The following is a 16,258-nucleotide window of genomic DNA, read 5'->3' as shown; positions in this document are numbered from 1 at the left end:
TCTCAGGAGCACCCGTGATGACTTCATAAATAATAGTTGGTTAGATGAAAAGAATGAGAAATGGATGATCAATTATCTTATACATGCTTGAGCACCTAGCAACCTCAAAACGATCGACTTTCACAATGGAACCAGCTTTCAAAGATGACATGTAATGATTAGCACGTCCGGCGGGCATAAACCCATGAATTACGGAATCTGCAAATAATATTATTTAACAAAGAATCAGGAAATCAATGCAAAACAATTATATTAAATAAGTGTGATAAATCGAAGATTAACTTACCTTTTCATCAAGAAAGAGAACCGTGATTCCCATAAACTCACTGTCTTTCTTGAAGTTTATGGAATCCCATAAGCGAGGAGGTTAGAGGCTATGATCTGACTACTACGACCAACACGGAGAGACTCGAAGGTTGAGTGACGGATGTCGGGAACGCCGGTTTGAGGAACTGGAGAGGCAGAGAGACATTTTCTAGAAGATCGTTAAAGCTAAGAGGAATCAATGAGTTTTGTGGAGATGCAGATTGGATTCATCAAAGATGAGAATCATATATATAGGGTTTACAGAAAGGCTACAAATCAAGAACATTTAAGATCAAGCGATTTAAGATGGGGAGATGAAGAGTTCACCGGTGAAAAAATAGATTACGAACAGACACATAGTGCAACTCTGTAACTCAGACTTGTCTAAGACAATGATGAAAAGAACCTTAACTCATGTTAAACGAAGACAATTTACAATATGGAAAAACTATAATTGTTGTTTTTTTCATATAACGTGATGAACCTCATTTAAAAATGAAACTCATAATACACTTGTAGGCCCGACCCACAGAGAAAACCGAAGAAGCAAAGGTTTCCGACCTTCATAAATATATATTAGTTTCGGCCATCAATGTACAAAGTATCTTTTAGTTTAGTGGTATAAATGTTGGTGTTTATATCTCAATAACCCGGGTTCGAGGCACATGCTTGACACTTTTTTCACACTTTTTAAAAGTGGGATCCACCAAAATGCTGACGTGTCGCCGCAGGAAAGAGGGAACTGCCTCATTATATTATAGATTACAACTTATTACTCCCCAGTCAGAAAGATCGAAACTCATATCTCCATAAATGAAGGTTTGACTTGGTTTAAATGATTTGAACGTAAACCGATATGAAGTTAGTATGTTTTGGACTGAATTTAAAACTCGGCCCAACCTGAGATCCAAATATGAACCCGACCCAACTTTCCAATCAGACTTTAGTAAATTTTTAAAATCAGATTGTATCGATTCAATTAGGTTAGCCATTAGTTAAGTTTCAAATTTTTGAATAGTAAACCGATCTGAATCGGATTGTGTGGATTTTAGTTCATACTTAGTATATTATGGAGATACGGGTTTTGATCTTTTGGATTGGGGAGAAATAGGTTTTAATACTTCTAATATGTGGAATTAGATCGAGGTTTAGTAGAACTGTTACTATATGATACTTCTGGTGTGGAAATATGTCAGTTTACCCCAAATATTACAAAGGTAAAGTATAAAACAAGGAACGTTAAGCCCAATCAAACCTTAAAAATACAAAGTGTAAGCCCAACGGACCCAACCGAAAAGACGCCCAAGAGTAGAAACAGATGATGAGATAGCTGAATACCACATTTGCAACGAAGGTTAAAAGGCGAATGCAACATTTATCTTTTCAAGGAGGCTCAGTGTACTACTGAAAAAATGATATTCAACGACCAAATAACCATTTCGGTTTGACCATTTTGATATTGCAAAAAAAAAAAAAATTTCTTTTAGTCACATATCAAATAAACCGAAAAATCTATATTATTAAAAGAGAAGTACCTATTAAAAAATACCCCTAAGTTTTTTAACTTATTTACACTTTCATGCCACTGAGAATTAAATTAAACTACCTATTTTAATGCTTGTCTTTTCCAGTTAAATTAATGAGTTTTCCTTAATCAAATTTAAACTTAATGTCATTAAATGAACCTACCTATTTTAATGTTTGTCTCTTCCAGTTAAATTAATGAGTTTTTCTTAATCAAATTTAAGCTTAATGTCATTAAATGAACTTAAAAATACATCATATTTAACGTAGCTTATTACGGACGAGTACGGCCCAATAATGAACTTGAATTTTATTTTTACGAAAACGTGAATCACTTGACTTATGTAATATTTAAAATATATTAACTACAATATAACAAATGCATATAACCTACCTATGCTTTAGTTTGAAATGATCATGCTCAAGTTTTATATAGTCAACTTACATCATGCATCGATCGATGTACAATATTCAAACCACCTATAGCTTTCGTTTTCTTTATAGAATGTATCAACAAACCAATCATCTCATTGATTTTCTAAGCTTTATAAAAAAACAAATCAATAAATACAAACTCAAAATCCAATATCTTCTATTAATCAAAACAAAATATCTTCAATGTCGTATCTTTAATGTATCTATTAAATATAGAAACTATAACCATAATTACACTAATTATAAGAATATATTTGATTCCAACCAATTGATCTATTACTTCACTAATTGATTTGCTTGTAGAAGATGAAACAATAAATTTAAAATTTATAAGAATATAAAGATATAGAGATTCCAACCAATTGCCTATATTTGCGTATGATTTTCGCATAATAAGCTTCAAATTGAACATTGAAAAAGATAGAGAGATTTTTTTTAATCTTTTACCGACACAGAACTTAAACAAAACAAAGAGTTAAAGGTATTTTTTTTTGTTACACTTCCAAGAAAAAAACGGTTACAACATGTGCTTTCATAATATGGTCTTTTAACATATTAATGTTATGGACATTTAATAATTATCTTGACGAAAAACAAAGACTATAAATAATTTATTATTAATAAAATTATGAAATTATTTACAATTTGATGACTAATTCATCGCTTTTTTTTATATGTTAAATTTTTCATAGAAGTTTAAAAATCATTTTATTTTATTTAAACATGTATAACTAATTTATAATCTTTTATGCCATACTAAGTCATAATATAATATTTTTTCATATTTTACATTAATAACCATTGTTTTTATATATCGTCTACAATTCTCTAATTACGTCTATTTGTTCAATTTTTTATATGATATCGAATATTCGTCATAAATAGATGGTTTAAGATGCCAAAAAAATTATTTACTTGGTGAATATAATACATCAAATATTACAAATACATCATTTAGTTAAATAAATAAACAAAAACCGAAAATTCATACCCGCGCTAGGTCTAGTACAACTTAAAATGCTAAGTTGATGAATTTAGACACCAAATGACCTATTTGGCCTCTAAATGAATTCAAAAGACACCTCAAAATCTAAAATGTTTGTAAACAAGTAAAATTATGAGCATATCAGATATTTATTTAAGCTAATACTTTTTAAAGACAATATGTTAATAGTGTGGGTTCACATTTTCCTTCTCACCTTCGATTGATATGTCAGTTTTCCTCATATTTGATTTAGTTACTTATAAATAAATATATCTAAATAAAACAAAGTTCTAAATACAACAGTGATGTAGCATAGATTAATTTGTGTGAAATGTTCATAGCTTCAAATTTAACAATTTTTAAGAAAATGAAAAAATTGAATATATTTTTCTAAAATATCTCAAATCTAAATTTTAAAATACATATCTAAAAATAAGAAATGAAAAAATGAGCCAAACATTAAAAAAATATTTGGAAGAGAAAACATGAAAAACACGAGTGGATGGCTAATGTATGCATAGTTTTCAATGTATCCCATAGACTAATATAACACAAAGGATCAAGTAGTATAAGTTGTTTAGATTTGAGTGAGTAATGAATGGAACGAGAGAAAGTTGACATCCAATAAACAAAGGTGTTGTTAAATAGAGAAGTGACTAGATAGTTGCACAAAAGAGTTCGGTGTATATGAAGATCAATTGTGATTAAAATGATATATATGGTATATTGTGGATCTCACGGAAGATGAACACATGGTTTAGTTCGTAGATTATGAATAGAAGATAGCAACTAGACACAAATCTAATAGTAAACAACCATGATGTTGAATATATTCTAATAAAAAAAAACTAAAGGAAATCAGATAGTTAAAACTTATGAAAATGCGGAAACAAAAAATTCTATATATTTTCTAAAGAAAATTAGACAATTATGCTCAAAAATTAAAATGAGGCAGTTTCCAGTTACTGCTTATAATTATATTAATTAATTGAAATACTTACTTAAATTTCATAAAACATACGTTAAAATATTTCAATCAGATTATAATATTCAGATAGCTAGAGAATCTTTGTTTTCTGGATCAAACAAATAATAGAAAATCTATAAGTATATTAAACCAAGATTGCATGCTATATATTTAGGGCATGACTGGTAGGCCTGGGACTTTTATCCGAGATCCGGATTCGATCCGAGATCCGATCCGGATCCGGTCCGAAAATCCGGATATCCGGAGAGGCCGAATCCGGATCCGGATAGTAAAATGTTAGATCCGTCAAAGCCGAATCCGGATCCGGATATCTTGATTTTTTAGTCCGGATATCCGGATCCGGATATCTTGATTTTTTAGTCCGGATATCCGGATCCGTAAGTTTTATTAATAATGATTTCAAAAATAATAATATCTATATATAAAAACTAATTTTATTTAATAAATTTTCATTTTTATAATACTATATATAAATTTTATGTAAATTTTGTAATATTATACATAGAAATAATTAAAAACATTATATATCTTTTTTATTTTTAAATTATTGTTAATATTTTATATATATTAATATTATTTTTTATTTATTTTAAGAATTCAAATCCGGATCCGGATATCCGCCGGATATTATAATTTTTAGAAGGATATCCGACACCCGGATATCCGCGAACCCCGGATCCGGATAAGGATAGTAAAATTACGGATCCGCCGGATAAGGATCCGGATCCGGATATCTTAAAATTGCCCGGATACCCTATCTGTCCCAGGCCTAATGACTGGTTCAAACGCAGCGGTTGCGGTTGCGAAAGTTTGCGGATGCGGGCGATTGCGGTTTCTATCGGTTTTAAGCGATTTATATGATTGGTTATGCGGTTAGAAATTGGTATGTTTGCGGGATATTTATGACTGGTTAACTAACAAATACAGCAGCGGTTAAATAATAAATTAACAATATTTATATTTTATATAATTATAAAAATATCAAAAATCATAATATCATAATAGATATAAAAATTATATTTAGAAACTTATAGTTTTAAATTTTTTAAAATTATAGAAAAAAATTAGTTTAAAATTTTATAATATTAATTAAAATATAATAGGTATATTTTGTATTTTTTTAATTCCGATTTAAAAATTTTATTGAATATTTTCATTTTTATTTATATTTTAAAAATAAAAATAAAAATAAATCTGTCAACCTGCAACCACAAACGCTAGCTGGAACCATCTTTTTAATTTATGAGGTTTAGAGCGGTTTGAAACGGTTTGGAACGGTTTGAGTGATTGTTGCAAAACGCCAACAACCGCTACCAACCGCAAAAGCTATGTCTGCGGGTGGTAGCGGGGAAACCAGACATACCCTCAGTTAGATTGATAAATTTAATTTTGAAATAAACCAAGTAAAAAGTTGATTTATACTTTTTTTGAGATAGATGATAAATAAAACAGAAACTCAATGATTTTAAAGTCATTAAAAAGTAAATCAATATAAAATTTAAAAATTATTTTACATAAACAAAATAATCCAAAATAAATTTTTAGATAAAAAGTAAGGTTAAATTAATTTTTAACTCATACACATTAATCTATAACTTGGAATAAAACACACAGCAAAATATGAATTCTAACATTTCAAATTTATTAGGCCACAAATATTTAATATAAATAGTTTGAAATTTTAATGATAAATTCTAATGTATATATGATAACATATATTTAAATAAAATTGTAATACCAAAATAATTGTAAATAAAAAAACCTCAGCCATATCCCGGACAAACTCCTAGTAAATAAATATGAAACTCTTTAGTTTGATGTTTGGTCATTTAATGTATTTAAAAGTTGATTATTTTTTATGGAAATGAAGACTGGAAAAGGAAGATGAAAGTGGAGGGATACATGCAAATTTTACATAATTGTATATATAATGTTACATAATAGTTTGAGCAAAATTTAGTTGTATAACATATTCTCTGTTTTTTCTTCGCTTTGTCAACATAGAATGATTTTGATTCTATCTATTGAAGATATGAAAGAGAAGATTATGTTTTAGTTCAGCCCATTTGAATTCTTTTTTTGGCTTAACATATATTTTAAGAATCTACAAAATAGACTGAATAAAACTGAATGTAAAATTATATTATGTTCTTATAAACGTTAAATCAATTATGATGAGGTAAACAAACAAATCAAACTCAGTTTTAGACAAATACCACCATCAAATTACTAAAATAAAAACAACAAGAAACATTATTTAATACTAGAGATTTTGTAGCGCGGTTTATATATTTTAAATATAGTAAATTTATTATTTTACTATTATTTGCATTTTTTGAATTTTTATTTATGTTAGTGTTTATTTATTAAATAATTATATTATTTTTACTTTATATTTTAGTATAATTATTATTTGATGTTTGTTTTCTTCATCCCAGTTTGTTAACCTTGTGTGATTTATATTCTTTTGTATATTTCTTTTTGTTAATCTCTATTTGAAACTCTAAGTAATATTTATGGAATATTATTTATTTTTAATTAATTTTAAAATATATTAAATATGATTAATTAATGTGATTTCTCAATCTTTATATATTTTAAGATTTATGTTCAGTACCAACATAATTTTTCTTTCCACTTTTTAATGTTGGACATTTATGAAAGTATCGTTTTCATCCTACATATATAATGTGTATTGTAATTTAGGTTTAAGTTTACGTCTACCTTTATTTTTATCTCTCTAATTCGAAAGTTTGTTTCTTATATGATTTATATTTACCATTTATATGTTTTCAATCATTTTTCTATATGTTTAATTATATTTAGTTTAAGTTATCTTCATTTTTTGTATTTAATGTATTTCTCTAGTCTTTACTAATATGTTTACTTATATATTTGAAGTTAGTTATTGTTGTTTCCAGTTTAGCCCTTTGGTTTTATAACTTGGCAATCTTTTGTAATGGTGATGCAATTTTTAAAATATTTTTTCCCAAAAATATTCATCTCTTTCTACATATTTTTATATTAATTTTAGTAAGTTTATATTGATATTGATTTTTTATTCATAGGACATCTTTTCTTTTGTTAGTTAACATATTTACATAAAAAAATACACTTCAGTTTTATTTATATGTGCGTTTTATTTTTAAAGACTTAATTAATATATATTATGTATATATTTTTTTAATGAAGTAACTTAGATATCAAATCAATTTTCTTCTGGATATTTTTTGCTAGTGATTTAATACAGAATTAAATTTACTGTGACAAATATATTTTGAAACTTATGCAATTTTTAGAGTTTTTATATCGATAGTTTTTATATTTACTTTCCAAACATTATTCTAAATTATATTTTTTTTGTTAGCTACGTAGTTAATAACTATTTTCTTGAAAATTGAAGAGCATCGAAAATTTTCGTGTACCAAATCAACAATCAATCTTTTGTTTTTTGTCAACTAAAAAAAGTGAAGAAGGAATGTTATCTTGCTATCATAATTATATAAATGTTGATTTTATTCAAAAGATTTTCTGTTAGATAAATTTTTATTCTTTATTTTCATACATGAGTCTAAATATCTATATTTTTTTCTTCTAATGGCTGTGTATTTAATTTATTATTTTCTGAGAAACTAAAAGGCAATAAAAAAATCCGGGTACCAAATCATTAATAATCGATCTTTTGTATTTTCTTAACTCTTGAAAAGTGAGAAACAGCTATCACTTGCGATCATAATCAAATAAATATTTAATTTTATTATTTTAGCATTAGGAGTAGAGAAATTGCCACAAATACCACATTCATAGTACCACTTTTCATTTGTACACCAATCATTTTTACCTTGACTTTTAATGAAAAGTAAAAAACATTTATACTGTTAGGGTTAACTAATCTAAACTTAGGGTTTAGAGTTGAGGGTGTTTAGGGTTTAGAGTTGAGGGTGTTTAGGGTTTTTGGAATATGAAATTTAGGATTCTAATAAATATATAAATAAATACTTAAAAATATTTTAAAAAAATTTAAAAATAGTTTTAAACATAATTTTCGATTTTCAAAAATAAAATTCAAAAAAAATAAAAAAAAAATTCGAAAAGAAAAAATTTATAAAAAAATTCGAATTTAAAAAAGTATAATTCGAAAACATATTTTTATTTTTTATTTATTTAAATAAAGATTTATTATATATATAGAGAACAAGGGTATAAGAGTTTTTTTGCCACTTAATGAAGAATGTATTTTTGTAAATATCTTTTTAATGGTGGTAAAGATGAAAAATGGTACCATGAAAGTGGTAAACATGAAATTTTTCCTCAGGTGTAACAATTTCGAGAACATATATATAATAAGCATATTTTTTTATCAACATATATATAATAAGCATATACATTGTTTTTGCTTGTAACAATAATCGAACATTGAAAAATTCGTAGGAGTGGGGAGCAGAGAGAGATCGATCTTAAGGCAAGCTTCCAAAGAACCTGCAAGAAGCCTAGAGGGTTGAAACTTTCTTCCGCTTATAATCTGGGTGTGAAAAATAATCCAAACAAAACTGGTCTATACGTTATCGACATCAGTACATGAATTCTCAGCAACAAAAGAGAGAGAGCGACATAGAGCACATAACATAAAAACAAACATAACTTAGACTCTTTACGAATCTTAAAATGTAAAACTTAAAACGGTATTACGCAACAGCCAAAAATTTAGGTTCTTTTGTAGTTTATATCCATTTCAGAACACGGGAAACAATGTCTCCTCACCAAGTTCACGAATAGCATTCTGGTTCCTTGGTCAGAACAGAAATATACATTGGATATAAGGACTCTAAAGGTTCAAAATGTTAACATTTACATGAAATTTTTAAAACACTGGAAGGAACGATGGTACCTCATATAGCCCACTCAAAAGAGGTACACCAACTCTATCCCCTTCAACTTCGTATAGAGTAGAAGCCACAAAAGCTTCTGAAGGAGTTTCCATTGACTATTTATTCGAGTTATTTTTAGGAACAACTTGTGGTATACGTCCGTGGCTGCATTCGGCATACTTGTTCTTGATGATATTGCTGTTCTTGTTGTTGTTGTATGGGAAAGTTTGGTGAAAGAGACAATGCTGTAGCGACGGAGAGGGCATGGGACTGAGCCTGGTGTGTGTTGCTTGTGATGTCTTTGACGTTGTTATGTTTGTGGTGCTTAGGTATAACGCACATTTTGTGCAGAACTCATGACCACATCCTGTTATGTCACGCAGACACACAATCAATTCAGTGTTCTAATTAAGGTCAGTAGAGAAGAATCGATAGGTTCCATTTTATTTCCAAACAAATGGCGCAAGGGTCACTACATGGTCCCATGGAATTAGAAATCATTTCCCCGCCAGCCGCATTCTTTGAAATCCGCAAACAAACCAAAATATCAGATCTCAGAGTTGCCTGATCATATTAGGTAAAAGGTTTACTGACTGAGCGATCTTGGCAATGCTCATTAGAGGAAGACAGAGGTAAGGAGAAGGGACTTTTGGTAGTGGCTTTGTAGCTGATCTGTGGTTGAGTTCTATATTGCCATGAGGGAGAAACCATCAATGACATCCATCTAAAACCAATAAACTAAACGAACAAAGACACTACGGTACTGAACCAAACTCTCTATGATTGAGTTTTGCAGGCAGAGAAACAGAGAGAAGATCTAATTCGATAGAGCTTTCGGCAGTCAAAGAGGCAGGCACCTTTGCCCATCAAAAGGTGATAAAAACAAATGTCAAATGAATTGATATCTGAGTTTTTAACAACACTTTTCAGAAATGTTATCGGGATGAGACTTATATTAACTTACTCAGCATGGTGCAGCCGGTCGAGTACATGTGAATTGATATTGATTGACTGGATCTTCATCCTCAACGGCATCGTCTAACAAAACACTGACGATTACAGAGATTTAACTTCTCTCTCGCTCTTCACCAATTATGATCCAAGACAATTTCTCGATCAAAGTAGCTTAGGCAAACCACTTAAAATTAAATCAATCTCGCCATTCGTTTATAAAGTTAGGTTGGAGAGAGAGGAGAAGTTGAAGACGGTTCGATACATTATTGTTCCTAAATGGTAGATGGCAATAACAGAGGAAGGTGAGTGATTCCGGCGATGTGTAACGGAGGGTGATGCTTTGTTTCTTATGGAAGCAAGAGAGACGAAGAGGAAAACGCATAGCCAATTAGGGTGCAGAGATTTTTTTTCTTTTTTGGCTTAGCTTGTCTGGCAAAACAAATGAAATATGTTTGGTGGAATTTTTAAGGTGACGTGGACATGCTGATAGCTGAGCATTAAGTCATTTTAGTATTGTAAGATTTTGTGTCTTTTTTATGATTTATTAAATTTTAAACATATTCTTATACGTAGAGAAAAAAACGAAAAAAATGCAAATAAATAACTGATTTTAAATTACAGACATGTCATTATTTTAGGTATTCACTCCATTCAAGGTGCGGATTATCACCTAGTACTATTATTATTTGAGAAGTAAATTTGATGATTTTTCATATTTTCCATAATTTTAGGTTTAGTCATATTTTATATCTAATTATTAATCTTAAAAAATATTATTAGTGATTTAGATAATAATTTATCATTATCTAGAAGATAATTAAGAAAATTCCAACAATAATATCATAATTAAATTTATATTATATTTACTTTAGCAATATTAAAATATTATATATATGTTTATACCATATTTGGTTTAGTAATACTAAATCGATCAGATAAGTTAGAATGAACAATATATCTTTTAAGATAATTTTTTTAGGAAAATCAAAATTATTTATTGTGATAATTTCTGAAAAATTGGCAAATAATTCACAAATATTTATTTTATTATTTGTAAAGTGATTTTTCTGTTCTCACGTTAAAATTTAGAGTGTTTAAAATCTGTATTACTCTTAACAAAGAATTAGATTAAATTTGTTAATATACAATTACGCATAAATTAAAAACATATTTTATTAATTTGATCATCATCATTATTAATATGGACTTTTTAGGATCAGAATATCAAAGTAATATAGATAGAGTGTCAATCCAATTCTAAGTCATTTTGAAAGAATGAGAATACAGTGAATGCTTAATCTAAGTGCAAAAGTAGTAGAGTGATAGTAATCAAATAACTGAGAAAGACAGAACAATAACTAAAACTTTCAATCAATAAGAGAAAATAGGATTTATGGGGTTATGTGTTTGATTTCAAGTGACTAAGATCTAATCTAGTGGCAAGCTTTTAATCAAAAGATTTTTTTAAGTCTAGATCACATAATTAAACAAGTTCCTTCCTAGATCACAAAATCCTAAACCCTTGGGTAAACTATAAACTCTAAATCAAAATCACTAAACACTAAAATACTAAGAGGTTTAAGATTTAGGGTTTAGGGTTTAGGATTTAAGATTTAGGGTTTAGGATTTATCCAAAAGTTTAGGGTTTATCCAAAGGTTTAGGGTTTAGGAATTATGATTTAGAGTTTAGTGTTTTACCGACGATGTTAAAAATATATATTTTTTAATCCTATAATTACTTTTTTTTATATTTTTTTTTATTTTAAAAACATAATATAACTCAATAATATTTTGTTTTTTTTTAAAAAATATATAGAATTTGAAATAATGAAATTCTATTGGTTGGTAAATCTAAAGGTTCAGAGGGAGAACCCAAGAATAACTTATTAAAAATAGGGTTTCAATCGCTAAACGCTATTTTTCTGCGACTGCGTTTATGAAACGCGCGATTCGTAATCGCGTTTGGCGTTTCTTCTTCTTCGCGTCTCTCGAGCTTCGTCTGCGTCTCTGCTACACGCAGCTCGTGCTCCTCCGTCGCTCCACCGCAACTGCTCGGGTCTTCTTCTCCACCGGAACCACCACCCTGAGTCGTCTCCGCCTTTAAACAGCGCTCGTCCCGGCCGTTCTAGCCGTCACAGTCCGAGAGCGTTGAATCGAGCATGCTCTGTTTCGACCCATCGGTCGTTTTCCTTCGTCGAGCATTCGAATCTTCATCCATCGGTCGCTTTGTTCCTCACGAACCAAAGCTCAAACTCAGATCGAGGGAGATGAAGCCACATTTGTGCTCGTCGATCGATTAGAACTCTCGGTCTGATGCTTGGGTTGGCAGGAAGGACCGAACAGGACGGGTCGAGCATTCCATCTTCTTCATCTTGAGCGCTTAAAAGCTCATAATCCAGCCATGGCCAACTTCTACGTATTTTCAGGATTGGTCCCTGTGTTTTTGATCCTAAAAATGTTATACATCAATTATCTAAAAATATTTTGTATTATGTTATCCAAAAATATTTACATCATAATATTTTTAAAATAATTATAAATCCTTGTATATATGAATGTTTTCAAGTTTATTTTACGGAATAAAATTTATTTTCTTAAAATAAAAAACTTTATCATATATATAAAATATTTCAAAAGCATAAAAATAATTTATTCTAATGGTTTTTGAATTTATAATAGATCTATTTACACTTTTTCGTAAAATAATTAAACATGTAAGTGCGGACAAAATACCTAGTATTGGAGTATATTTAATATTCTTAGAATAATTGGTAAGTGGGGAAAAAATCTGAATCCAAAATCAATTCAAACCAAACTATAGTATATATTTTTAAAGGTAGGCAAGGACATTTTACCCAATAGGAAAAACTTAAATCGAAGTCCAAACCAAAGTAGCATAATACCCAAACATGTATTGAGTGGATATCCGAATCCAAACAGATAATATCCAAACCCGAACGATACCTGAAGTTAATCGAACATATGTATACTTATGTTTCTATATTCCTAGTTTACTTTATTTTATTCAAAATATTTATAGTGACGTTGCCATATAGTTACTGATAAATTGATTTGTTACTTGTTAAAATGAATATCAAACTTCTTATTTCATGCAATAAAAAAAGTTACAATTAAATTATCGAAACAATTTCTAGATCAGTGTCTTTCTATTTTTTGTTTACAAATCTTGTAATCTCCCAACCTATTAAAACTAAAAAAAATCAATTAAGTTTATGGTAGCCGAAACTTGAGCAGTGAAGAATTTGAGGGGTTTTTGAAATCTAAAAAATCTGAACCCGGCTCAAAATAACCAAACCAAAACTAAAATTATCTGAACCCAACTGAAATATAAAAATACCTTAATGGACTCTGGACCCCTATACCAAAATATCTGAAAACCTAAAAAACTTAGTCTAAACCTGAACAGGTATCCGAACACCCAAACCTATTTAAATAAGTTTTTTTTAAAACCGAACCGGCTAGTTAACCGGAATTGTGTTGGGTCATGGGTCACTGTGGTTTGACCGGATTCGATCGGTTTGATTGGATTAAAAGATAATAAATTAATTTAATAGCTTAGATCTAAAATCAATGCGAAAATGCACATTTAAACACCAGGTCTTTATTACTCTAGATCGTTGGGATTTAAACAAATGAAGCGTAAACCATAAGCAAGAAAAAATGATCATATAAACTAAGTTTTGATTTGCTCGATGAATAAGAAGGAAGAATAAGTTAAGTGTTTTGTTGTTTTATAAGTCTATACAAATTTCACATATGTTAATGTCTCAATTATTTAAGTCTTCAACAACACAAGTGATCATGAAATAATATTTAAATAAAATGAGAAGCAGACAAAGACAATACCTTTACGTGAATCTTGTGACTTATGAGTTGCAGAGACGTCAAAATATCAAGAAAAGATGAGTTACGGCGCGATAATTTATCTATATTATTAAAACTGGAATACTTTTTGAAACTAACCATTACTTCACCGTAATACTTAGCAACTTTTGCCACTGCATTTAATAATTATTAACTAATTAACTATAAACCATTTATTTTGTTCAGTTAATATCTAATCAAATTTACCATTATTCTCTAACAAAACTTACCATTATTTTCTAACCTAAATATTCTCTAATAAATTTTTACAATAAAATTAAACATATTTATTTAAAATGCGACATAAAAACTTTAACTATTATATATTCAAGTATATTATTATTTTATTTCACATAAAAATATAAACTATATATATTTTATAAAAAAAATATATATTTATTTTTAAATATATGTTAATAATTTGATGATTAATATTATTCGCATATATGTATTTGAATTATCAGAGACATATCTATCTATTTTATTAAAATATAAGTGAATTTTTATTGGAAAATTGTTACAAATACCACATTCATATTACCATTTTTCATGTTTACACTAAACGTTATTAATACCCCTAGGGTTAACTAATATAAACTTAATGTTTAGAATTGACGAGTGGGGTAGGATTTTTGGAATGTGAAATTTAGGATTCTAATAAATATATAAATAAGTAATTAAAAAAATATAAATTTTAAAATATAAATTTTGAAAAATAAATTCAAAAAAGAAATTCAAAAAATAAATTTATAAAAAGCTCGAATTTGAAAAAAGTATAATTCAAAAACAAAAGAAAAAATATTTTTAATTTTTTAATTTTTTTAATTTATTATATATATAGAGAACAAGGTATAAGAATATTTTGCCACTTAATGAAAAATTTATTTTTGAAAGTATCTCTTTAGTGGTGGTAAAGATGAATAATGATACCATGAAAGTGGTAAACATGAAATCCCCCCCCCCCCCCACATTTTTATTTGGCATAAAATAATTAATTTGGAAATAGAAATTTATTAATACACAGAAACATACTAATTGGTGTTTTAATTTATAAATAAATACATCAAAAATGGTTAATGCAATTAAAACTACTAATTGAGGAATATGTTATGTAACATATGATTTTGATTAGTTTAGTATCCAATCACAATATGAGCAACTAAAAAATTACAGAAAATTAAAAAACGTTGAACTATCATAAATATATAATACAAATAGAAATAAACACCCATATGAATGCATGTTTGTACAACCATTACATATTTATGCTGTGAAGAATTTCATATATTTATTCTGTTAAAACTGAAGTACAAATAGAACGAACATATTTTTCAACAAGTTATTACATTTATCATTACATTTTTTACTCAATTTAGAAACTTCATTAATTATATTATCTTAACAATATATCACATCATTAATTATATTAGCATAATAATAATAGTGCAGATTTTTATTTATTAGTTAACACTTAACATTAACTTTGAACCAATTATAAAAATCAAAATGTAAAATAATCGGGTTTTGCATATGGTTAAAATTTTGGTTTAGTTTGTTTTACTATTTTTATCTTAATTTTAATCGGTGAAAAACTACGAACAAAACATATAATTCAAATATATAGTTTATGTGAACAAAATAATAACTTAAATCAAAATAATAAAAACGTATTACATATATTGTCACTTGATTTTTCACACTATATAACTATTTTACTAGATAAGAAAACTCTTTCTATTTCACTTAATTTAACCAAACACATAGAAAGAGTTTTTTATTTGTTTACAAAATCATTTAGGCATGAACATTTAGGTACCCATTCAGGTACTGGTTATTTTTTTGGGTATCAGATTCTTCATGAGTTTTGAAATTAAGCTCCGCTTGGATATTGTAAATTTATGTGTAGGTTTCGAGTTGGGTCCTCTTGGGTTTACATGGTTCGGTTCTGATGTATAGGAACATAAAAATATCCAAATAACCAAAGTATCTGAAATGGATTCGGATATTTGTATCAAAAATAACTAAATAACTATATATGACAAAACGTAATACAAAACATTAAAACCAATATAATGGTTTATGTTCTTAAAAAAGAAACTTATTTATATGATTGACTTTTTTATGACCAGTGTTGACTTAATTTGTATCATCTCTTTTTGCAGACAATTGTGAAAAATAGGATCGCTTGACCTGCAAAAGGCAAAGGGAATGATATTAGTGTGTCTTAGGGTATGAATGAAGAGGAACAATGCTTTCCTTGACATTCCTAAGAAATTTTACCATTCCTCGTTATTCCTATAATTTTATTATTTT

General features: G+C 28.2%; 1 long non-coding RNA gene across 1 annotated transcript; it reads right to left on the bottom strand.

Moving 5' to 3' along the window:
• Positions 1 to 8,577: 8,577 nt before the first annotated feature.
• Positions 8,578 to 11,638, bottom strand: LOC125580977. Its single transcript, XR_007318687.1, has 2 exons — positions 10,071 to 11,638; positions 8,578 to 9,473 (listed from the first exon to the last, which is right to left on the bottom strand). It is a non-coding gene; the product is annotated as an uncharacterized LOC125580977 (long non-coding RNA).
• Positions 11,639 to 16,258: the final 4,620 nt, after the last annotated feature.

This window comes from Brassica napus, chromosome C1, assembly GCF_020379485.1.
Source record: "Brassica napus cultivar Da-Ae chromosome C1, Da-Ae, whole genome shotgun sequence".
In the NCBI taxonomy this organism is placed as follows: Eukaryota; Viridiplantae; Streptophyta; class Magnoliopsida; order Brassicales; family Brassicaceae; genus Brassica; species Brassica napus.
The sequence above is the reverse complement of the archived record's forward strand: the minus strand, read 5'-3'. Positions and strand labels throughout refer to the sequence as shown.